Source organism: Cyprinus carpio, chromosome A12 (genome assembly GCF_018340385.1).
Source record: "Cyprinus carpio isolate SPL01 chromosome A12, ASM1834038v1, whole genome shotgun sequence".
Classification (NCBI taxonomy): domain Eukaryota; kingdom Metazoa; phylum Chordata; class Actinopteri; order Cypriniformes; family Cyprinidae; genus Cyprinus; species Cyprinus carpio.
Genome location: NC_056583.1, coordinates 22,240,504 through 22,267,012, shown reverse-complemented (window position 1 = coordinate 22,267,012; position 26,509 = coordinate 22,240,504). Strand labels below are relative to the sequence as shown.

General features: G+C 35.3%; 1 pseudogene; it reads right to left on the bottom strand.

The window, feature by feature from the left end:
- Positions 1–18,159: 18,159 nt before the first annotated feature.
- Positions 18,160–26,509, bottom strand: part of LOC122133912 — a 140,181-nt pseudogene continuing 131,831 nt past the window's right edge.

The following is a 26,509-nucleotide window of genomic DNA, read 5'->3' as shown; positions in this document are numbered from 1 at the left end:
CTAGGCAGCTGGACGCGGCGGAACGTCCGGCGCCAGGCCTTCATGATGAATCCGTGAGAACCATGGAAGGCTGGGTTCCATATTGAGACCTAAGCGGTACTCATATGCGTATAGTCCACGGTATAGCCTTAGAGCCCGTGTGTTTCCCCGGCAGACTTCTGCCTTTCCAGGAGGGTTTGAATCACCTCAAATTTTTCCATATACACCCTAAACGGATGCTATATGTGTATTTGCTCCCGAGACCTCCTTCGGGAAGGATGGAGCCTCCGCAGCGTCCCTGTTCCAAGTGGAACGGGTACGTTTTCCCAGTGTTATCCAGTCTCACCCAGTGAGGTAGTGCTTTGACAATGGTGAGTGGAGCTACTTGTTCCGAGCCCCGGCCTACACCTAATAGGGGCGCAGGCGGCTCGCACAGGGCACTGGAAGGGGCAGCACCCATGGCGCTTTGGTAGGGATCCCATTTTCGTCGGTCACCGACGGTGGCGTCGAGAGGGACCGACTGAAAGGGAACGTCTCGGTTACGTATGGTAACCCTCGTTCCCTGAAGGGGGGAACGGAGACGCCACGTCCCATCGCCATGGTTGCTGTACCACCGCTGAGCCGCCGGGTCTCCGGCTCAGCTCCTCAGCGAAAACCTGGTATGCATTGCACCTGCTGACTTATTATACTCACGCTGTGATCAGCGGCAGCTGGATGCAATAATTGCATGCCAATGTGCATTGGCTCGTTTAGTTTACACTCGAAGTAGATTGGTCTATCGAAGCGATATCCCATTTTCGTCGGTCACCGACGTGGCGTCTCCGTTCCCTCCTTCAGGGAACGAGGGTTACCATACGTAACCGAGACGTTCTGTTCTTCTCCGCGAACCGGTTCTTTCGGACAGTTTGATTCAATAAACCGGTTGCCGAAAACGGTTCACCAGTTCTTTTGCGCTCGACGTAATGACTTCCTTGGCGATGATTGCCCTTGATTGAAGCCTTCGGTTTTACCCGCGCTCATAACATTAGCACAGAATCGGTTCAGAATCAATCACCAAAAGAACCAGTTCAGTTCAGACGCGCTGTGTGTCAGTCTGAATCACGCATGCGCAGTATCATCAGCTCCTCGGTTCTCGAATCGGACGCGTCCGACAGAAACGGTTCTTGACTCGAGAACGAGTCAATGTTTCGTTCGTTATCTGGCTCGGTTCAGTCAGTGTACTGTTTGAGTAAATGAATTACTACCCGGGATATTGGTTTATTTGAACTCAGAGGGAGTGTCAGCCATGTTAAAAAAGTTAACAGCTTAAGTCATTGGTGGATTAATGCTTATTGTTGACGCGAACCGTTTCAAACGATTCAGTTCGATTTGGTGAACTGGTTCAAGAAGATCCGGTTACATCGAGTGATTCGTTCGCGAACCGGATGTGAGGTGAACGCGCTCATAACAGACCCGGGAGAGAAGTCAATGCTGAATAAAGTCGTAGTTTTTGATATTCTTGGACCAAAATGTATTTTCGATGCTTCAAAAAATTCTAACGGACCCTCTGATGTCACATGGACTACTTTGAAGATGTTTTTATTACCTTTCTGGACGTGGACAGTATACCGTACATACATTCTCAATGGAGGGACAGAAAGCTCTCGGACTAAATCTAAAATATCTTATACTGTGTTCCGAAGATGAACGGAGGGCTTACGGGTTTGGAACGACATGAGGGTGAGTCATTAATGACATAATTTTCATTTTTGGGTGAACTATCCCTTTAAGAGCGTATACCTTTCAGTATCTATCCAAATGTATAAAAATGTATGAAAAAAGAACACAATTTATATAAAAACATCTACAAATGCTAATGGGGTCACACTATTTATTTATTTATTTATTTATTTATTTTGACTAGTGAGTTACAATAACAACTGCTTTCCAAACTCGTCTTCCTCTACGCTACTGAAAGAATAGTTAATGGAATTGTTAAAGCGCTGGAATCTTTGGATTCCCATTGCTGTCTGTGAAGTGTACACTCATCTTGAACAGTAACTGGGCTCGCAGTGCAACTAAAATAATCATGTGCCACAGTCTGGCGTTTTGAGGGGTTGCATCAGTCGAATGCTTGTCTTTGCCTTGTAGCTACCCAGTCCAAACCCAGAGACCTAAACGCTCCCTCTCCTGCAAAATAATCCACCCCAGAACATAATACTGCCTTCTCTTAGGAACACACAGGTGGAGGAGTGCACAATAAAGAGGGAGAGGAAAAATTTAAAGCAGTGGAGCCAGGAAAAGCAGAGAAATGATGTGCAGGAATGTAAAGTAACTGCAGAGAAGAGGTGTAGACGTCTGCCGGAGATATAAAGAGAAATGAGAGCAGAGGCACTAAAGATATGAAAGTCGAGACGGTGAGCAGAATTAATAAGGAATGTGAGTCAGAGGTACCAGTGGAGGAGAGGGATATTTGGGGGAAATTTAGAGCAAGATGTTGTGGTAAGGAATTCACAGAGAGAATTATTATTATTTTTTTTTCTGAACAGGCCAAAATCGAAGCTGAGGATGAATGTAAGAATGAAAAAATAACCAGCGGGAGATCTGGAGATAAACAGCCACCCAGAGGAAAGCTAAAAGGTTATTCTTTTTAACTCAGGATTGGAATTTCTGTGATACTAAATGGAATTACAAACCACTTAAACTAGCATACTAAATAGCCTACTGCTTCTGTTTGCTCATATTGGGAAAGGGATTACCTTCATTTACTATTTAGTCTAGATATCTGATCCATTTCTATAAATACATAATGCAGCTAACACCACTCATATTTTCAAATAACTAATTTATTCATGTGAAACTATGTTTCACACCAAGAGTACAGCACAGACAGAAGCAATCAGTATAATACAAACAAACTGGTGAACTTAGCTGGCACCACAATTTTAAATTATACATGCAATATATTACAGCAAAATGTAAATCTTCACTCTAAACTTCACTCTGGTAACTCTTAACATGCCTGTAAAAACGTTTATATTCCCAGTGAATAATCAGATCAAGCCTGCTCTGATTTGACACCAGTTGCAAAGCATGCTGGGTAATTAGTAATGCCACAATAGTGCATATAAATTTATGTGCCATTAATGAACACTCCAAATGAATGAATGAACATTTTTTGTGGTATTTTACATCTTGTTTCCAGTACAAATATATTAACATTGTTAAATCAAGATACATTTACTTGAGAGGCAAAATAACTTTCTGAAAACATGCATCTCAATTAAGTTTTATGCCTAAAACAAGAAGAATGACTATTAAACTTAATTCAAAAGGAAAACATGTTTATTATTCTTCCACCACTGGCAGATATTTTGTCTTGCTTCCAGCAAAAACTCACTTATTTGGTCTTGGAAGAAATTGATGAGAAATGTTTAAATTCATATTAATGTCTTTTAGTTGCAGATAATATTTGCCAAAATATTACTGTTCTGAAACTACTGGTGAGTCAGGACTCAAATATGGTTTCTGTCATAAACAATAGTGTAAAAATTGATGCTAAATGTAAATATAAAGTGCTAAAAAATAAATAAAATGAAAATAATCAAGATTGCTCTAATGCAGCTACATGTGCGTTCATTGTAGTCCGAGTAGTAATAGACCTTAGCAGCTTTTAATCTCACTGCTGCCTTGGACAAACAATTACGATTTTTCTTTCCCGTTGGGAAGAAGCAAGGGATTTCAGACGGAACTGCAATGAGCTCCTAGATGAATTAGTGGTTCATCAATGAGAACAGATAGTAAGGGTCAGTGTGTCCTGGTCTATTGTCCGTGACTGACTGTGCATGAGTGTGTGCTTTATGTCCGCATCCATCTCTAAATGTGTAATAGATTTCCACTTCTTCCCCTCAGGTGTTCCATAAATGCAGTTGGTGGTGTCAACTCAATATTTCTCGGCCTGTACCGGACATCGGTAGCTCACGCCACAGTGTTAATAGCTGGGCTGAACCTTTGTCCTGCCATATAAATAACAGTGGCGTACAGGTGACCAGCACTGATGTCGGAATCAGTGGGGTAAATCGAGACACGCTCGGTTAAACCTCCAGTGTGGCGTGGACAGGCATGCTGCTTGTGAATTCATGTCCATTTATTAGGAAGGGGTTGGTTTATTCATGCATTTAAGCTACTACACATATGCAGAAGCTGCAAGCAGACGTAAGCATATGCTGAACATGTGGAATATGGAATATCATAAGGAATTGCACGCTAAATCGCTATACAGAACAGATCAAATTAAATCAATCATTAAGCTAGCCATAAAAAAAGTAAAAATAAATACTTTGACATGAATCCTTAAAGATGTAGAGTTTGTTTCTTCATCAGAACATATTTGAAAAAATTGAGCATTACATTCAATCACTTGCTCACCGACGGATTTCCTTGTTGTGAATGGATGCCATCAGAATGAGAGTCCAAACAGCTGATAAAAACATCAATAATCCACAAGTAATCCACACCACTCCAGTCCATCAATTAAGATCTTGTGAAACGAAAAGCCTGCATGTTTGTAAAAAAACAAATCCATCCAATTTAACTTTAAATGGTTACTTCTGGCCAAAATACCATTCCATAATCCATAATCATTTTAATTATAGGTTTCTTTTGATTCTGCATCTTGATTCTGCATCAACCTCAATTTAAAATTAGGAATCGGTGTGAAAAAACAAAACAAAAACAACAACAACAACAACAAAAACAGTTCACAACCCCAATGGATCCACAAACACAACCCAAACCCAAGTTATTATCACTTAATGTCGGTAAACTCTGAGGCAGAAAATAAATGAAAAACCGTTTTGTGACTCAGGTAACACAATTTTGGATTTAGTCTGTGCTTTGATTTGCAAGAACTGTGAAGTGCTCATCTGTTGGGTTCATCAGCAGCCACACTGTGTCATTCCCTCTAAAACTACATTTAATTACTTTTGCAGACGAACATTGCAAATGCTGATTCAAAAGCCACTGTGTTTGTGTATTAAATAGCTTCACCTATCGGAAATATTAATTATGCTTCTATCTGATGCATGTAAATAGTGCTCCTCAATTGCAACTGGTGGCTTGCAACTCAAAAATGTGTTGTAGGTCTGTTCTGATGCAGATCGCAGGGAAAAGCAATGCTAAATGCAAATATTAAAGCAATATTTAACTATTTAAATTTGCTAAACATTTACTCACCCTCAGGCCATACAATATGTAGATGATTTTTGTTTCTTCATCAGAACAGATTTGGATAAATTTAGCATTCCATCACTCAATGGATCCTCTGCAGTGAATGGGTGCCATCAGAATGAGAGTCAAAACAATCGCAATATTTGTTTAAAACAGTTTTGTGCTTGAACTGTGCATGTTTCTCTGATGTTTCAGACACGTTAACTTTCATTACTGGAGAAAGCAATTACGGAGGACCTTTTTTTTTTTCTTTAGCTGGAAGCAACGTTTTGAAGCTAAAAATGTTTGATTGTGATGTTTTTATTATGTATGTAATGCTAAATTAGACAGATAGATAGATAGATAGATAGATAGATAGATAGATAGATAGATAGATAGATAGATAGATAGATAGATAGATAGATAGATAGATAGATAGATACTATAGAAAGACAGACTAGATAGATAGATAGATAGATAGATAGATAGATAGATAGATAGATAGATAGATAGATAGATAGAAAGACAGATAGATGACAATAACCTTACAAAATGAGTGAGCGCTGAAGGTGGTGACTCATTTGCTCTTTGTCTCATTATGATGGTAATTATGTACTTTTCTTAAATTTGCAGCTGGAGGGACGATCTCAGCTGGACACATCCACTCATCCAGCGCCATCGGCTACAGCAGAGACCCGTCTCACTCAGAATACATTCCCAGCTTATTAACAACCGCACAAATGTACATCACCCTCTTTGCTTTTGGCCATAAAATCTTTGTTCCCTCATATATCAGTAGGTTTGGAATGGTTATGTAGATTTCTAATAATCAGAATTACCAGACATGTATTTGAGGTGGCAGCTCTTCACACATTTATAATTCAAAACTTTCACCATATATAATGATATAAGCCGTAGGGTTCAGCACTGTGTCACAAATCACTTCAGAACCTGAAATCTCTTTATGGATGCTGCAGTGTTTCTAGAGCCGTGCAGCATATAACCAAGTTAAAAAAAAGTCTTTATATGCCATTGATACTATAGATCAGTTTCTGTGTTCGCTTGTTTGAAAGCTCCTCTCTCTGTTAAATGGTCTCAGACAAAGACTTCAAATGGATTAAAAATGTCAGAACACTATAAACACTTCACTCCTTCAGAACATACCTGCATTTTAGGCTGAGCATTGACTTAAATCTGAAATGTGCAGTGTTAGCACCACTTAAATCACACCAAATGGAATTAAAAAAAAAATAAATAAAAAAATAAAAAAGTCCAGTTGTGAAAAATGTTTCCCCCGAACACTTTCCCCATCTTCCATTGGTCAGAAACCAACCTCATGCCATTGGTTGAGCCAGTTTTGATCAGTTTAATATATACAAATGGCTCACAAAGTTAATAATTAAGCTATTTCCTTGATTATTCAGGAGCAAAATGCTTATGTATACCTGAGGCACATGATCAGTCACTTTAATGCTAAAAATAATTTGCATTCCTATGAATAACTTTGCATTTAGTTGTGCTGAACATTTTTACTACTCCAGCGTTTTCTTTTACATTTATACAGTATGTAAGGCATTTAGCAAATGCTCTTATACAGGTTAATTTAGTTTCCAAGTAAAGTAAAATATGCAAGTTATTGCAAGTCATCAATTGTCATGCATGACGGTCTAAATAATAAATCTCCTTTTAATGTCTTTCAGTGCATTTTGTTCCCTGTAATGGATCTGCCATGCACATTAGCAGGTTACTAAATAAATAAATAAATAAATAATTGTCCATAACCACAATGATATCAAACATCATTAGGGAAAAAGACACAAGATAATGAAAAAAGTAAAAAATTATTTATAATCCATTCAGATTGAATCACAGGATATAGAACATATCCAAGGGCATAATTATGCTTAAGCCTCTCAAACTGACAGAGGACTAAAACGGTGTCACCGATCCAGGGTACAATAAGAGAGAGACTTACTAGACAAGACATACACTAAATTTATGAGAGGTGGCCAGCACCAATAAACAACAAAAAGGGAAAACAACACAAATTCTCACACTAATAACAACACAAACTAATAACAACACAAACCCTGGCATAAATATAAATATAAACTAAATTTAGAGTCATGGATACATTTTAGTTAATGCATAAAGAATTTCTATTAGATATATTTCACAATAATCAGGACATCACACTGCTCTATGTACCTTGTGGGACATTCTCATTCCCTTAAGAATGCCCATAAAAACAGATCAACTTCCTATTTGAACCTCTTTGTCACCAGATTGGTCCAGCCCCACAACACAAGGTACCAAAGAATTCAAGTCACCTTGATTCAATAAAAAAATTGTAATCAAATTTTAGCCAAAAAGATTTTGACAGTTTTTTACATTTTAACCTTAAGCCAACCAACTAAGTCTGTGCACTGACAAAGAAAGATATTAAAACAAACCAATATAAATCTCTTTATTTATGGACCCATGCAAAGCTGAATGTATAAACATCACGTTTGGCCTAAATCCTGGACATCACATTCCCCCTTGAATACTTTATGCTGTAGACTTTTGGTTCAGGTATAAACATGTATGACCCATTTTACCTGTTTGTCACGGTCTGTCTGTCAGCTCCGCTTGCTTCCCCTGTGTGTCATGCTCTATAGGTCTACTGACTGTGTTGCAGTATGGGGCAAAAAGGAAGGCAAAAAGCCCTCAATATAATTAATCATTGACTAGTGTCAAAATTTGATAAATGCTGATTGCTGAGCAATTTATGAGCTGCACCCTGTAGCTGGTTTGTATCTACATTGGGTATGAATTACCATCAAAAGACACACAGCTGAATTTGATTGATATGTGATGGCCTCAGTGTCAAAAAGTTTCAGCACAATTGAGAAACAAAAGACAGTGGCGCTAGCTGAAATGGTGGACATGCTAGCTATGCATTGTAAAGTGTTGAATGCAACAAATATTTACAGTATAACACTCAGTGATAAGTGTTGTCTAATAACCTTCCTCTTCCACAGGACTTTTTTTTTTTTTAGTTTGGGTTAAAAACAGAAGTACTAAGCAAAACGAATGTTCCAACAGAAATGTCTAGACCTTAATTCACAAACTGATTTACATGTGACACGTTAAAGCCTAGAGTGTTTTCTAGCCTTACCTATCAGTACTATATTATTATACCCTTTTTTCATACTGTTAAGTATATTTGGATAGGCTATAATTATCTTGAGTCATTCATAAAGAGCTTCTTCATTGTTGAAAAAAATATAGAATACATTTGCAAGTTTTGTTTCCCACAGTGCATTGGTTTGTAGGATATATAACACCTCATCCAATGCCCTTTTTGTTTTCTAAAGTATCACGTTACAGCGTGAAAAACAAATGACCTTTTGGTAAACCTAAGCTTGTTCTGACTCTAAATAGCCGATAGAAAACACACAACGCGATTGCTGAAATATTATCATAGTCAATTATATACAGTAATTTCCACTGTCAGACAAGAATTTATAATGATACAAATTTTATTTATAATAAAACTTGATTTAATATGACTTATGTTGATTTGTTGTCCAAGGAACCGCAGGTTGTATTATATTCAGACCTCCTTCTGTGGTTATGTTTTACTTTTTAAGATCTGAAGTTTTTTTCGGGGGTTCATAGTAACTGAGTCTGCAACGGGAATACGGCACAAGACATAATAAAAAGCCTCCAGGCTACATTTTATTTCTTGATTTTGGGGAAGGCTTCATATTAAATAAACCATCCTCTGAGATCTAGCTTCTCCCTCTCTCTGCACTTTGCAGCTCCTGGTAGGCAAGAAATCGTGTGTGCAAGTAGGCCAGGATCCGTCGCTGAAATTGAGTTTGAATATTTCCTTCTGAGGAAGTATTTCGCTTTCTGAAGAACATGAATTACGTGAGCATAAAAGGGTGAGTGAATGTCTGGTTAGTGCACACTAATGTGAAAGTATGGAAGTGTGTGTGATTCCTGCCTGCAGGTCTTCCGTCTGTCAACCAAAGACAGGATTAGCTCAGGGATTTTTGTTCTTCGAAATAAAATGCAGAACAAATCGACTTTCATATCCTTGGCTAAATAATCTGTTCCACTTACTTTCCCGCAGGATATGAGACAACAAGGAGAAATTATATATTTACTGCAGATTGCTTTTTTGCAAGTTTGGAGAGGAATTTTTATTTGATTCACATCATGTGGCGAACAAGCCACGGATTTTGGGAAATTGGTATTTACCTTAGGAATCTTAGAGTAATATAACAAAATATGGAGTAGGCCTATTTTTCAGTGCAGCATATTGAAATCCAGTTTTGAGAGTTTAGGGTAAATAGGATAAATGAATTTCATCATAACTCAGGGACACTAATAATATAATATAATAACAGCCTTAATCAGTAAAGCTTATAATTTGTGTGAATATATGTTAATGTACTTCACTGCATGTGTACAAAAACAATTCAAGTGATTGCATTATTTACAAAGTGATCAGGCATGTATACCATATTTGAGCCTTTGCAGGAAATACAATAAGCATTTAGCACTGTTATGCTGGCATTTGATTTTAAACCATATTATGATTTTAAAGATTAAATGCATTATTGTAAAATAATAAATTAAGTAATTTATGGGTGCCGGTTGATGTCCAAGGTAAAAATCAGGGTGCTGAAGAAAAACTTTATTCACTGTTTTCCTGGTTTGACACCTGTGGAGTGATTTGTTTCGACTGGTGTGAGAATCTTACATTTTGGTTGGCACTACAAAGGCAAGATGAGATATAAAGACTGTGAATACAGAGAACAGAGAGACAAAAATAGCACCGACATCAGTTTCACATAGTGGAATATGAAAAAAGCATAACTTCTATGATGGGTGGATGGTATATGTGCCATATGCAATGAATGAAATTACTATGTTACAAAGGTCTCCTAACTTCACACAAAATTTCTCTCTCTCTCTCTCTCTCTCTCTCTCTCCCTCTCTCTACCTCCGCGCCGCTCATCTCTCTCTCCTCTCTCTCGCTCTCTCTCTCTCTCTCTCCTCTCTCTCCTCTCTCTCTATTTAGTTTTTACCTCAAAATCTGAGTTGTATAAACGTTACATTTAGATAAGTGTTAAATACATGTGTATTTTGCATTTTTTTTCTTGGAGTAAAATCACATTTTTAAATAATTTGCTATTTATGAGCACCGTTTATCAGGGGTTTATATAACAAACAATCTGGGATTTTTTTTATTTTTTATTTTATTATTTTTTTAAGAATTGATTAAAACCACAATAAAATATGTAATACTGTGAAATATTACAATTTAAAATGTAATTTAAATTTACAATTTAAAACCAGTTTCCAGTTTACTATGTTTTAAAATGTAATTTATTCCTGTGATGCAAAGCTGAATTTTCAGCATCATTACTGCAGTCTTCAGTGTCACGTGATCTTTCATAATCAATATGCTGATTTGCTTTCTCAAAAAACATTTAATAATATTATTCATGCTGAAAATAGTTCAGTTACTGCTTAATCATTTTGTGGAAACTGATTTTTCAGAAATATTTGCTGAATAGAGAGTTTAAAATAATTTATTTAAAATAGAAATATTTTGTAACACTATACTGTACATGAATTTTTCATCACTTTTTATCAATTTAATGAATCTTTGTTCAGTAAAATCATTAATTTCTTTAAAGATATCTTTTTTACATTTTTGTGTATGACTTATGAAAAAATATTATCATTTCATTTCACGAGAATGTGATAAAAAGTTTTAACATGGTTTGCAGAAGTTTCCTTTCGAAAGACATCAAGTACTCAAAAGTGCCACTAATTGAATAATCACATTTTTATTATTTAGCTGAGAAAAAAAAATAATCACATTTTTATTATTTAGCTGAGAAAAAAAAAAGGAAATTGATACATTTTTTATTGAAGTCTGAAGAAAATAACATTTGTGAAATTTGATTTAAGACTCTGTCTGTGTGTCTAGCTGTTCTCAAATCAGATGATGTGAAATCCTTTTCCCCATAAAAGAGCTTATAGTAGCTGTCAAGAGTGCAATGGATTTTACCCAGAATGGGTTTTTTAAAGGGATACAGTAGTTCATCTAAATTAAAATTGTCCCATCATTTACTCACTCTCATGTCTTTTTTTTTTTTAAATATGTATGACCATTCTCTTCTGTAGAACACAAAAAATGTAGATATTTTGAAAAAATATTTTTAATGTTTTTTTTTTTTTTTGTCCATACAAGTGAAAGTCAGTGGGGTCCAGTGTTGTTTTGAACCTCATTGGCTTTTATTGAATAGCCTCATGTGTAACCCTGTGAAATAGACACATTTATGCTATGACGAAAGTGGAAGTAATGTGACATGTAGCCAAAGATGGTGTCCATACTCAGAATTTGTGCTGTGCATTTATCCCATCCAAGTACACACACACAGAAGTGCAAGTAGTGAACACACGCTGGGGGGTTTGGTGCCTTTGCTCAAGGGTTTTCACCTCAGTCGTAGGTATTGAGGGTGGAAGAGAGCAGTGGTCATTCTCTCTTCCCATCTACAACCTCATGACCATTGGGTTACAAGTCCAACTCACTAACCATTAGGCCACAACTGCCCAGTATGTATAGTTTCGTAATTTAACTATAATGCTTGGACTTTCAGTAACCGCTTCCCCTCCCCTTCCAAAAAAAAAAAAAAAAAAAAAAAAAAACTGTGGAACAAGATTGTTGTTTTTAAAATTTCACGTATTATTAACATTTTTTTCTTGAGGCTACACCAAAAAAAAAAAAAAAAAAAAAATCTAAAAAATTACAATGGTTTATGGTATTCATGTTTTATGGAGTTCAGTGAAGATTATTATTTTGAAAGTATATTTTCCTCGACTGCATTTATTTTATTAAAATGACAGTAAAACTGTAAATAATTATGTACAATTCAAAAATAACTGTTTTCTACTTGACTATATTTTTAATATGCTAATTAATTCCTGGATGCAAAGCTGAAATTTCAGCACAATCCTGTTTAGAAATCATTCTAATAATTCTAAGGAATTTATTGATTGAAACCATTTTTATCGGTACTGTAAAATCTGTCTTTTATTGAAATGCCACCAGATTTGTTTAAGCATGCCTTCTATGTGTGTTGTCAATGTGTGCAAACAGGACAAATTGGCAGAAAATGGGAACCCACCCACCGTGTAACATGCCATGCGAGTTTGTAGATCGCAAATTCCATTATTAAGCCTTGGATCAGCGCCTCTATTGGCACTAATGACTCTGACTATTCACAGGCTCCATTAATCAATTTCATGTCCCTTTGCATAGACAATGTCATTGGCTCGGGGCATTCGGTTTTGAGAATTTTCTCCATGCTGAATTATTCAAATTATAATCCGGCCCTTTAAACAAATATGGTGGACGGGAATGTACACGGCTCGATAAAATATTCATGGCTGCTGAAGACACCTAGGGACTTGGCATCCGATTCTCAGAGGTTTTTAATATGCAAACCACTGGACAGTCGTTCAGAATGTCTTACAGCCATCTGATGCACATTGTTTATCACAGCTGAATATGAAACAAAATATTGTTGCTTGCTCTCAAGGTAGACGGGTGGCTCCTCTGGAAGTGTGCATAAGACTCATCATGTTTATTGGAGCAGACAGTCTATTGGCAGATATGCAAATGGATGCGCAGCCAGTCCCATGGCAATACGCAGCGCTTTACTGACTGCGCGCGATTATCACTTTTGTAAATGGCTTCCTTTAAGAAAACAGCGTAATTTCTCTCCAACAACATCCAGACCGCTCTAGTTACACAGAAAAAAGCGCGACAAGAGTACGATTAGTTTGTAAGCACGCGTAGTGTTGAATATCATCCGTGCCTGCCCACTCTTCAAATCTACTAGTTTCCTCTTTCTTCTCTACATCCCTGCTGGAGCTATGCCTGTGATTATGTCCACAAAATAGTGATACTTAAAGTGTTAAAACACGCCTACGTGGGGCGCCGAAGCAGCGAGAGTGTTGAAACAAACGTGAAGAGTTCTGTCACAGAAAAGTATGTGGATATGAAGGGGAACTGGAGAAGTGTCAAAACTGTGGTTTTCAGATTTCTTGACGTGATTCTTAAAAATTGCAGTAAGAGAGCCTGAGATAAACCTTCTGTGGTGAAAGAGAAGCAGTAAACTTTTGCAGGAAGTTTAAAACAGAGACTGTTAGGAGCTCATAAGTAGAGACTGCTAAAGCAAACATTAGTGTTATTATTGCCCATACTTAGAAACGTAGAAATAACCTTAAATAAGGAAACCTTGACGAGTAACTTCCAAACTGCTTGTGCTATTAAGCACAATTGCTAGAAGTGAAAAAAACATGCAAAGCAGATGTGCAATCTGAGGGCTGGTAGAAGCAAATGTGACAGTGACCAGCCTCAAAAGCAGGCTGCAGAATATGGAAGCGATTAGTTGATGGAGGAAAATCATGAAACTAAGACGTGGGCTCTTTTTACTTGGACGCCATTAACTATAACCCACCGGGCATGCCCTAGCAAGCATGCAGAGAAAACGTTAGTGCCGTATCATACTAGCTAGTTTTAAATGGAAAGCATCTGCAACACAAACCCACACTACAACAAGCACACGAACACCAGAACACGACACACACACACACACAGCACACAAACTACTCCTGGTGAATTAAGTTATATCAAAATTCCCACAGGCCATCCTTTTTATACATGTTTAGTCATTTAATACTCATGGGTGCGAAATGTAGGGCTGCAGATGACTTGTGGGAGTAAAAAGACGGAGGCCCGCAGTCCCTATCCAAGTTCCATGAAGTTGAAATTTTGATATTGACATCCTCCACCTAGTGCTGCAGCAACAGTGCCCTTGTGGACTACAGAGGGGTAGAATGATGATGGCCCCCACCGATGATTCGGGTTAACATCGTAAAATCCTGCAACGCCCGTGATCTCTAACCTTTTCTCCTCAGTGTACTTGTTTTTATGTTTATGTGTGAGTTCCTACAAAAAAATAACTTTAATAACTTCCTCCAGTTTCCCCTAGTTTGAAGACACAGAATAAATGAACTTAAAAGGTAACATTTCTGTTGAAAGAGGGTACCCAGTAATGTGCTTCAAAAATAAAAGCTTTGCCCGTTCAAGGCCAAACAGATCTAATCCCAATTTCCATTGCCTGCACCAGCGGCCTCCCGATGTCCTTGAATTGCGGTGCTGAGGGCAGAGGCTTGCTTTCGTAATACCAAAAATGCAAAAACATCATCTTTCGGACATTCATAGAACGCTGAAATAAAGAAAATAGGTAAGAAAGTGCTATTTTTAATATATAATCATTGCATAAAAGGAACATTTCCCCAAAATAACAAAAGAATATAAACTCCATTGTCTTTCTTTTTTTTCTTTTTTGCTTGTGGAATACAAAAGGAGACATGAAGAATCTTCTACATTTTCATACAAAGCCGTTAAAAAGCCACCCCAAAAAGGACTAAACTGACACTGTTTTTTTTTTTTTTTTTTATTCCTAAGCCTAAAATTACCCCTAGACATATATAGATATATATTACGGACACAATCTAAGTTCACATACTTGTTTCTCTGAAAAACAGTGCTACAGCCAGTTATTGTACTTTGAAATGTGTGTTCTGTGTCGGAATGTCTGTTTTTGTTTGGGTCTACGTGATTCCGCCAACTGCCAACAGTTTTAGCTACGGAAGAGGATTAGGGCCAGGCAGTAATAAAAAAATCAAAATAAATAAACCATCTCGAGATTAAAGTCATTAATAATGTGAGATTAAACTCATTAAATTACGAGAAAAAGTTGTTGTGTTTCGAGAAAAAAAACATTAAATTTCGAGAAAAAAGTTGAAATAAAATACTGAGAATAAACAACTGTGGCCTATGCTGTCAACCAGAGTTTGAATCTGCCTTTTGCCGAAATAGCTATTCTTCCTTTTTTCATCACATATCACATCGGAAAAGTGGAAATCAATTTCCTAACGAGTGTTTATAATTATGCATTAATTGGGTAGGTTTAGGGGTTAGTAGGCTATAGGGAGGGCTTTGTTGTAAAGCATTGTCTATTTAATCATTTTAATAAATAAAATCATTTACACTCTATGTTATTATTGCATCCTCTTGCGGAGCTACTGTCTAAGTAAAATATTCTAAATCAGTCATTTAAAGTTACATCTCTGTTAGCATGGTGTCTTAAAAGGCAGCCATCTGTTTAGGCAGCAAATCTGCAATTCTGGAATAGATCTGTTGCTTAGTTTTCATGCAGCTTCCAGCAAATTCAAGTACCAGTACAAGGTTTTCTCTATGATTCAGGGTCATACATGAATATTTTCTCAAAGACTATAAACACTTTTGCTTCACTTTCTAAACTTCCCCAGCACAGCAAAAATACTTTTGGACTTAAGGTCTTTGATGTTTTTCCACCTTCATTTCAGCTTTGAAGACAAAATTCAGAATATGCAAAAATTGCTCCATTCTCAATTCGGATTTTTGCTTTATCTGTAGAGTTTCTGCTTTAAATCACTTTATAGAGCTTACTAAGACAAATATAACTATTTCTTATAGGCACATGCATATGAACAAACTCACATATAGTGCTACGGACATACTGTAACACAAATAAAACCACTATATATAATTCCTACTATTATATATATTATATATAGAATGTTTAAATGTCCAAAAATGCTGTCTAGGTAGTCAGTTCACTTGCTTTTGATCCCCAGCCACTGTCTAAACACAAAATAACTTGTTGTCTTGAGAAATAAAGTGATTGATTTCAGGCTTGCTGGCTCAAACAGGGCCTCATTTTTTATTTTATTTTTAAATACCATTTTGCTGACTGCAGAAGTTCCTGCTGTTGAGCTGCTTGAATTCACTTGAGTTCTGGCAACTCTTGTACAGTTATAACAGCTGTTGAAGTCAAACCCAAATTCAGCAATACAAACTTTCATTCGGTCGTGTTAACAAGAAATCTCAGAGGTGATTACCGAAAAAATATGTTTAGGTTTCTTAAACAGAAAATAATAAAAGAGAACAGACCCGCGGTACTGAAAGTTGGAAAGCATATAGCACTCAGCAGATTTACCCAAGCAGAGCGTTACAGCCTATCAGGATTACCGCACAGAAACAAACATACTGTACACATATTTGTTTCCTTTTACGACTCACCTTAAACCCCCATGTAAGATAAACAGCACTGCTTTATACACTGTCACTGCCATAATGTTGTGCAGCAACTATAATACTTGTATTTGGGATTCATTGTATTTGTATTTACTGTGACTTAACAGAACACTACTTCCAGTCAAAAACTTGGACACACTTAACTGAAATACTTTTCCATGCTTTTAAAATGCTTTTAATCTAAAGGTTCCTGCTTAAATGCTTACACTATTCAAACTTTTTGACTAGTAGTGTGCTCTAAAACCATTCAAAAAGGTGTGGGGTCAGTAGGATTTTTTTTTTTTTTTAAAAATTAATAATTTTATATTAAACGAAGCATACTTTTAAAGTTATTTTACCATTAACATCAATGTAATTGAGTGTTAACTTGTGCCTTGATATGTGATTTTTATACGTAACAGAGTAACATGTTGCTACTGTAGCTTAGAGAATCAATCACGTATAAGGTTCCTAGGGAAGGCAGCCGTTTATGTAGGCTGTAGTCATCAAGGGAGCTCACGAGGTTTTAGAAAAGAGACTGTACTGTATATGTTATAAAGTGAGCAATTATGAAATGTTTTATTCCGCGATAATTTTAAATGCTTCAAGGCAAATCTGGGCCAACAAGGGTTTTGAAGATGATTTTTTTCAGTATGATTTTTACATTAAAATTGAATGATGCGGTGGACCTAAAGAAGCCTGAAGTAACATTCAATATGTAAGTGTGTACTATGTCATAATTTGAAATTCGAGGAGAAATATAAAATGTGTAGAGTAGGTGAGCTCATTAAACTTATTTGAAATTAGGCACTTAGGTTGGCCCCTGTTTAGTAAAATTTTAAATTTGACGCGACTATATTGAAACGTTGGAAAGTTGCATGATATATATATAATATATATATATATATATATATATATATATATATATATATATATATATATATATATATATATATATACTCTCTATACATACATATATGTGTGTGTGTGTGTGTGTCTGAGGAACAAGAACCACAATTGATTAATTATGTGTATATACAGTATATATATATATATATATATATATATATATATATATATATATACACACACACACCGTATATATTAATAATTTCTAATTAATCTTTATTTTAACAATTAACAAATTCTAAAATATTCTGTGTTCTTTGTTTCTTAACTACAAAACTGAAGCAGTGAGTTGATTTGATGAGAAACAGTCAAGCAGTGTTGTATGCGTCTAAAAAATGTTTGTTTGAATTTTCTAAAAGCACTTCTAAATAAGATTGTTACATGAACATTAACTGTTTTTTTTTTGTTTGTTTTGTTTTTTTGTTTTTTTTGACCAGCTTGAAGATGCCACCAACCAACCAACCAACAAAAAAATAAAAACTATTAATTACTTAACTAACTAAAAAAAATAATTAAAAACAACAAATAATGAAGGGGATAAGTTCAGATACAGTACATATTCATGTGTCAGGAATTCCAGGACTTTATTGAACAATAAAAAAATATACACCAGTTAAAAATAAGCTTCCTTTATTTTCCTTAGTTTTTCTTTCTTTTTTTTAGAAATGATTTTCTTTTTTTCAAAATCATTCTTGTCTTCATTGGGATTCAGAGTTCTTGAACATCCAAAAGAAAAGAGAGAAAAAAGGTAGTCAGTCTGACTTTACAGCTGTGGGGGATACTGCAGGCGCGAAGTAGTCCGAGAGCCGCCTCATTGTACTGGATGAAAAACCATGGCGGCGGATGCTCCCGAAAAAAGCAGAGGGTTTGCTTTTTTTTTTTGTCTACAGTTTACTCTGACATTGACAAATACTTGTAATGCGCTTCTCGGACTCTGCCTTTTCAGTGGATTCCGACGCCCGCTTTCAACTTCCTCTCCGTGGTAAAGTTCCGCTATTTTCTCAAAATTTTGGACCCCAGTCGCCCATGGAGTTGTAGTCCAGTTCGGAATGTGCTCCAGTTGATCTGAGTGAGCTGGATGGGAGCCTGGGCTGGTGACCCTTGACCTGTCGTAGAGGCTTAGGTCTGTAAAGAATCCTTAGGGTGGTACACTGGTATCCTGATCCTACTCAGCCACCCTCTGTTTGATAAACTCCCCTCGGCGTCCATTTCCTCATCTATGTCTAGGGGCCCGAGGGCTGTGATGGCCACGGGCCGGGTCTCCATGATGAGCGTGGCGGGATGCACTCCAGGCCCGGACGTCCCCGACGGAACTTGAGCTCCTCTGCGGCGGCTAGGTTCCGGGAGGGCGCATGATATCAAAGGCCTTCTGTGTCCTCCCTCTCCGCTTCAGCCAGGCCGGGTCAGTGCGCCCTAGCGCTCTCCACGAAGTAATGTCCTCCCCTGAGATGCAGATCAGCGGCTCCTCTTTGCTTCCGGCCGCATAGCGTATCGAAGCAAGAGAATCGCGATGGCTGCAAGGGAACAAGAAAAAATGCTGCTGGATTATATAAAAATAAAAACAGAATTGATTTATATTCATAAACATGATAAGCCGTATTTGTGATATCAACCTCAAATTTGGAACACTTCTTTCTTTTAAGATTTACAGCTTTGATTTTCACATAGATTTAGAGTAAAACATGTTTTGGGAAATATGTATTTCACATAAAATAAAAAAAATAGTAATAATAATAATTATAGCAATAATTAGTAATTAATAGTAATAATTAAATAATAATTTATTTTTTTTCTAACTTTTAATAATGAAATAATAATTTTGATCAACAATTTCAGCAATAATTTCCCAATTGTCTTTAAAAAGAATTTAAATTTAAGAATTTAAGATTTAAATTTTTAATTATAATTTTCAGGTCTATGATCAAAATGTCTTTAAGACTTTTAATACATTTTAATAAACAGTTCATAACTACTCCATAAATAAAATATATTGGTAATACTTTACGATAAGGTTCCATTAGTTACTGTTAGTTAATGTAGTTACTAACATGAAAAAATAATAATGAACAGTACATTTATTACACTTAATTGATTAATCTTTTGTTCATGTTAGTTAATGGAAATAAAGTCATTCAGTGTTAGTTAATGTTAATTTACAGTGCATTAACTAATGTAAACAATCATAACTTTTGATTTTAATAAGGCATTAGTAAATGTTGAAATTAACATTAGCTAAAATCAATACATGCTGTAGAATTATTGTTCATGCTTAGTTCATGTTAACTAAAGTAGTTAAAGTAGTTATATACAGAATATTTAATAAATATTAAATGATAAACATTTTTGACTGCCATGTGAGCAACACTAGAGGGCTAAATTAAATGCACTGCAATCCAAAAAGGATGGATATACGGGATGAATGGGGTGATGCCTACTGATATTTTTAAAAATCAACAGGAATGGTAAAAAATAACTTTGCACGTGTTTAAATATCATTGGGAGCTGTGGGAAATTGAAGGTACATAACATATTCTTGTCAGGTACTGGAAAACTGAAGTAATAAATAAATAACTAAAAATAATTGATCAGTGTTATTAACACTGAATAATTTCTCCAGGGAGCGTTATGGCACTACAGTAAATATATGTCGCGCGGTAGGGAGATGTAAGGGAACATTATCAGGATAGAGGGAAGAAAGCAGGTGTGAAGCATGCGTCAATGCATGAGTAAAGCAACACATCAGGGGCCCGAGATCAGTGCAAATGAATGATGATTCTTTCATATCCCATTAAATGGTAGAGCCACGATAAAAAGAACAGCAGAGTCAATATCACACATTAGTCTACAGATGAGCTTTAGCTTCGCTGATGCACCTATTAGCTGGCTTTGACTAAAAGCTTTTATGTAAGCACTTTTTTCCATGATCCCACTTCTAACACAGTGCACACATGAAATATGAATAACATTTAGGACAAGTTATATGCATAAAGCTATATATTAAAGAGTCTACACATAAGAACTGTTTGATTTGTAGAGTAAAGTCCATGGGGACAAAAGTTTATGAGGGTTTCAAAAATAAAAAAATATATTTCATTTTATATTGGGAATTGTGTTTGCACATATATACTTAATAATGAAATAACTGTACAAAATAAATAATAATACAAATAAAAATCATATACTCACATATACTGTGTATGTATTTGTAATGATAAATTATTTTTAAAGTATATAATGTAATCTTGAAAGTGCAAACAATTTATATGATGATATAATATTATATTTATATAAATATAATTTATATAATCTTTGTCAGAATGTATAATATTTAATAGAATATATAATATCAGAATTAGTAGAAATTAAATACAGACACACTAAAACAAAATAAATTGTATATATATATATATGAGGGAAATATATTAATTATTATTGCTTAAAAAATGAATACTTTTCAAACCAATATTTTTTATTATATATGGTGTGTGGATTATTTCCCCCTAACTAAGCGATATTGCTTGGAGTCTTGTAGTCTTGACTACAGCTCTGAATCATTTTGGTAATTCTGGAGGGCAATATAAATGAAACATGTGCAATCTGTTGTAAGAATGTGCAGCTTAACCACACCATTGTGCTGTTACATAACACAAAAAAGTGACACATTCTGTTCAATGTTTTGCTAACAAACATGTGTCTCGATGTAATCACTCTGCAAAGCAAGCAAACTCGAAGCAGATTTGTGGAGTGGAAGGGGCGATTTATCAACAAGTAGATTTTAGCGAGCAAACATCGTGTTTGAGCGGAGTGCAACGGAGCGGGCGCAACATTAGCAAGAGTTCGGACTTATTTACCCCCGCATCTGCTAGGGTGAGTGCTGAAAACTCTCCGTTTTTTAAACGGGGAGGGGCCCTCACACCGCGGGGTGAGCCCTAACCCATCCATCCAGGGCCGAAGAGGGGAAAAAAGGGATGAAGCAACAATGGGGAAAAAAAAGGTGGATGTCGATGAAAAGGGGCAAAACATAGCGCTCACTTTTTCAACTCGCCCCTTTATACAACGTCAGGGGACCCTCTCTTCTCTCATTCCTTTCTGTGCAGATTTTCCTTGCATTTCCCCATCTGTTGTTCCGCTTTTTTCACATCCTTCACTTTAAACCTGCCTTTTTTGAAAAAAATACTTTACTTTTTGAAACCTTCCGCATTCTTCTACATTTCTACATCCCTTTTACATCTACTTTTCCTTATACTATTAATTATATTATATTTTTTATATTATTATATTATATTAATTATATTATATTATATTATTTTTATATTATTTTATTTATATTAATATATTTTTTTACCCCACCATATTTAAATTTAGCAAACAATTTTGCAAAATTTTTTCCTTTTTTAAATGGGTACATTTTAAAATAAAAAATAATAAAAAAAATGTAAAAAAAAATATTAAAAAAATAAAAAAAAACATTAAACAGAAATTTTTTTTAAAACTGGTTTTTTTCATATATTTTATGTATTTTTTAATTATTTTAAGTTTTTATTTTTAATTTTATTTAATATTTCATTCTCATATTTATCATTTGCTTTTAATGAACTAAAATATAAAATAAGTTTAAATAAATAGAAAAAGAAAAATACAAAATTTTACAAAATTTTTTAAGAATTTTTGTGTAAAAATTAATAAAAAAGAGAAATCAAAAAAAATTAAAGCTTTTTTTAAAAAATTGTATATTCACAATGAAATGTGTGATTGGTAAAACTTTTTTTCATTTTGGGTTTTTAACTGTTAAATTATTTGTTAACTGTATTTTCATACTTCATCATGACCTTCTTGTTTCCTCGTCAGTGTCATCCTCTCACTCTACTGCCCGCGTGAATACTTAAGTTCTTCGTTTTTCTGTTCTGCATTTTGATGCGGGGCCCTGACCCCCCCCCTTGGTGAGACCCCCGAATCCTTTTTGTTCTTTTAATCCCCGGGGAAAGATAAATCAAGATTAACAGGGGGATCACTGGAATTTTCCCTGAAAGCCGAACCCCGCATAATAATAAAATGGGAAAGGGGTAATGGCAACAGCTAAGAAGAAAAACCCCTCAATTTCATTAAAACTTTTTGTCAAAAATCCCTTTTCATTTATTCTTCTTTACTTAAAAAATTTTGTGCATATATTTTTTTTAACATTTTTTACTTACATTGGTTCAATATTAGTTATGATATATTTTTTTAATTCTCTAAGTAAAAAATATAAAAAGGAATAAACCTTTTAATAAAATAAAAAAATAGTAATAATGAAATAAAAAAAAACTAATTATTTTATTAAATTTTAATTAAAATTATTTCTATTTTTTATTTTCTTTAATAATGTAAATTTTTTAAAAAAATACAACTATCCCCATCTTTATTAAAAAAACCAAATAATTTTTTAATGTAAACTAATATGTTAAATAGTCATTTTTTAAAAAACATTTTTAAAAAATGTAATGTAAAAAGGGAAAAAAGAAAACACAATCAATACCAATTTAAAGATTTGACAAATATGTCTAAAAACGTTAAAATAAAATATTATTTGTAATTTCTTAATTGTATTTTTTAATTTATTTTTTAAACCCTATTTTTTATTTACCTATTTCATTTTTTTTAAATTTTTCAGTCATTAAAATTAAAATTACATTAATTATCCCTAAAACAAAAACCTACAAAAACCCTGCATTAAATTTTTTCTTAAAAAATAAAATGTTATAAATTAAGCTTTAAAAAATGCCAATCAATTACCAAAACCCCACTTACATTGATTTTCCCAGTTTCTTTTTGGGCCCGTTTATACTTTTAAAATTTTTGCCTCATAAACTAAGGGGGCATGTTTTTGTGTTTTTTATTTTTTATTTTTTATCTCACGGTTCTGGCAATAAAAAAATAAATTTTCCGGTTACTACCCGCAAAATCGCACACAGAGCATATGGCTATGGAGCGCCTTGCTGACCTGCGGGGGGGAGGAACCTTCACCCGGGGAATCTTTAGTCGGTGCCTCTCTGGCAGAAACACCCTGAGCACGGGGGACTGTGCTGCTCGGCGGGTTCCCCGTATCCCAAACCCCCCACCGGGAGCTCGTACATTCCTGGGGCAGTCTGTGAACCGCCGCCCCTCTGGCGATGATGCGGCAGTGCTTCTGTGGACGACACAGTAAGTTTACCTTCTTAGAAGCACCACACAGCTAAATGGAAATTTTGGCTTTAACTCTTTTGAAAATTGACTCTGTTGCTGAAAAAAAAAAAAAAAAAAAAAAACCCAATTTTTAAAAGTGGAACGGAGGGGGGTGAACTGACGATTTTAATTTTTTTTTCTTTTTTTAATGCGTCACTTAAAAAAAGTCTAAAAAATATCTTGTCATTTTTTTTACCTAAGTTTAAAGGGAAAAAAAAACTATTTTTCATTTTAAATTTACTAAAAACAAAAATTTAAGTAAACCCTCTTTCATCCTCTTTGGGCGTAAGCACTGATCTTATGCAGATTTTTTGAAAATGTATGATTGAGATTTTACAAATCCATATGAATAAGCCAACAATTTGCCAAATTGTAAAACAGTAATAAATTGCCATGAGATTGTGTCATTTATTTTTGGATAATGAAATATGAAAACCAATCATACAACAATAATAATAATAACAACAGTGATCATTTATATAAATAATAATTATAATAATGTTGAGAACATAATTAAAAAAACTATGATCATCAAAACCAAGGTCACAAAAAATTAAAAATAGTATCAAAGAAGAGCTTGAAATGAGATTTCAGATATGTTTGAAGAAAAAAATATCAGAATATTTTATTGTGCATCATTTTATTATTATTAGTTAATAAACAACAACAACAAAAGATCCAAAACTGTTTTAAAAAAGCTATTTCTACCACTATCACCAACCTCTGAATGACACTTGTTGTTTAAGAAAAATAATGGTTATGGCAAAATGCATGTGCAATCTCTGCTGGACATTATTTGACCCACAGGACCACAACCCCCCCCCCCCAAAAAACAACCACCCCCCCAAAACAAACAAAAAACAAAAAAAAAAAAACAATGTGAAAAGTGTTTCCAAGAGCTTGATTTCTAGAAGTCCACAGGGCTAAAAGTGCCCAAAGTCAAAGAAATACAATTATAAAGAAAAGAAATACAAAGAAAAGTCAACGAGAAATACAAAGAGTCAAAGAAATACAAAGGGCAAATAAATGGTAACAGAACAATGAGCAATTCAATTGAAATTAAGAACTGAGAATGAAGAAAATGAAGAAATGAGGAAAATTGAGGGTGAAAAGCAAAAGTACGAGACCAGTAACAGATAAAGATAAAGACAGGACTAAGAGAGAACAAGAGAAAAACAGAGAGGAGGAAAATAGGGCAGATAAGAGATCACTGTATTAAATTAGCCTGGTTTGAGACAGGCCACTACTGAGGCTCTCTGCCTGAGTGTGCCGCTTTCAGAGCATTTAGGAGCCCCATTCCCTTAGATGGGCTTTTAATGGGAGAACTCAAATTTCTCTGAGTCCCCAACATGCGAGCTCTGTCTATCACTGGCTGCCTACAGCACAGCTGTGAGCAAGCTCTTAACCCCGAGAATCAACCTAATGAGCCTCCATCTCGCTTCTTTCTGAACTTCATCACGCCCTCCAGCAATCCCTCAGTGCGTTTCCTAAGCATTCTGAGGGAAGCGATGCTATACGGACAAGGATTTGGGGAAATCAAATGAAATTGATGGCAGCAAATGAGTCAAATAGTCAAGAGGAAAGGGGTATGCAGATCTGATCCTGAGCAACATTTGAATTCAAGTCCATTAGAGGCTTATGTGGGCATATTACAGACTCCGGAATAGGACAGCTGCTTTTGGATAAAGTACGTTCATAATAATCAACCTTAAAATCCCTCTTGGAATCAACCTTTGGGGTAAAAATATATAAAATAAAACCCAGAATCAATCTGTACATTTTCCCTTTAAAAAATAAAATCAACATTATGTTTATGCAAAACCATGTAAAAAAAAATTAAAAATAAATAATAATAATAAAAAAAAGAAAAAAAAAGAATAGTCCCAACATTGATGAGGTTGACACAACAGGTAGGTGTCGATAAGTGGCTTGGTGAGTTGGGAATCATACACAGTCACCTAATTAATGAAATAACGTATTCATTCAGGACTGAAACTGTGATGGTTTTAGAGTGACTTTAAGTAAACAAGTGACCATGTTTGAGTGAAATGACTGAATCATTCACTCAACCAATTTGTTCAAATACACAGATTAATTCAGGAATGAAACTAGTGGCCGCCTTTGTAAGTGAGTTACTGAATCATTCATTCAAACAATTCTTTCAAAAACATGCACTCATTCTGGAATGAAACAGTGACAGTCTTTTTCGACTGAGGCCTTAATCATTCATCGCAAACCACATGTGGTCGACACACTGCTTCAGTCAGGACTTGCAAAACAATGTTCACAACTGTCCTTGAGTGCGTCTGATATGTCAGTATCAACTCATGTGTTCAACCCCCACCACTGCTTTATTCGGAATGACCCAAGTGATCCTTTTGAGGAGTCATTGAATCTTCCTTCCCCCCAATTTGTTTCAAACAACCGATTCCACTCAAGAATGAAACAATTGATCATCTAAGACTATTCGAGCCTACAGTGTGTTCTAACAAGCAAGCTGCTAATAAATCTGTGTCTTAGTTGAAGTTGTGTAACCACAAAATGTCACGCTATGATTCTATATGTGCTCGCTGTGCGATATTGCTTATCTACAGTAAACGTAGGTTAACGTTACAGACAAACAATATTATACATGTGTTATTGTTATTTCTTTTCCCCTCTCCAAAAAACATGCTTCTGCAACATACTTGATTACATAGGGGGGGCCATAGTACGTGACGATACTTCATTTGCATTACATTGTCATATGGAGAGTGCATGCATCCTGGATTTTTAGCATGAAAAATGCACACCTAGTGTACGTCAGAAGCCGCCATGGGTCTTGCTGCCTACTGAAAACAGTTCCTGCCAGCAGCATAAACACCTGCCACAGACACAAAAAAGCTATCACTGCGCCTGAGCACCCAGACTGTGTCCATAAATAATCAAAGAGACATCACTAACAAGAGAACACGTCCCCATTTCTATTTCTAAACAAGAATGTACTGTAATGCATGATCAAACAAGAGAGCCAGAGAGAACAAGACAGATTAA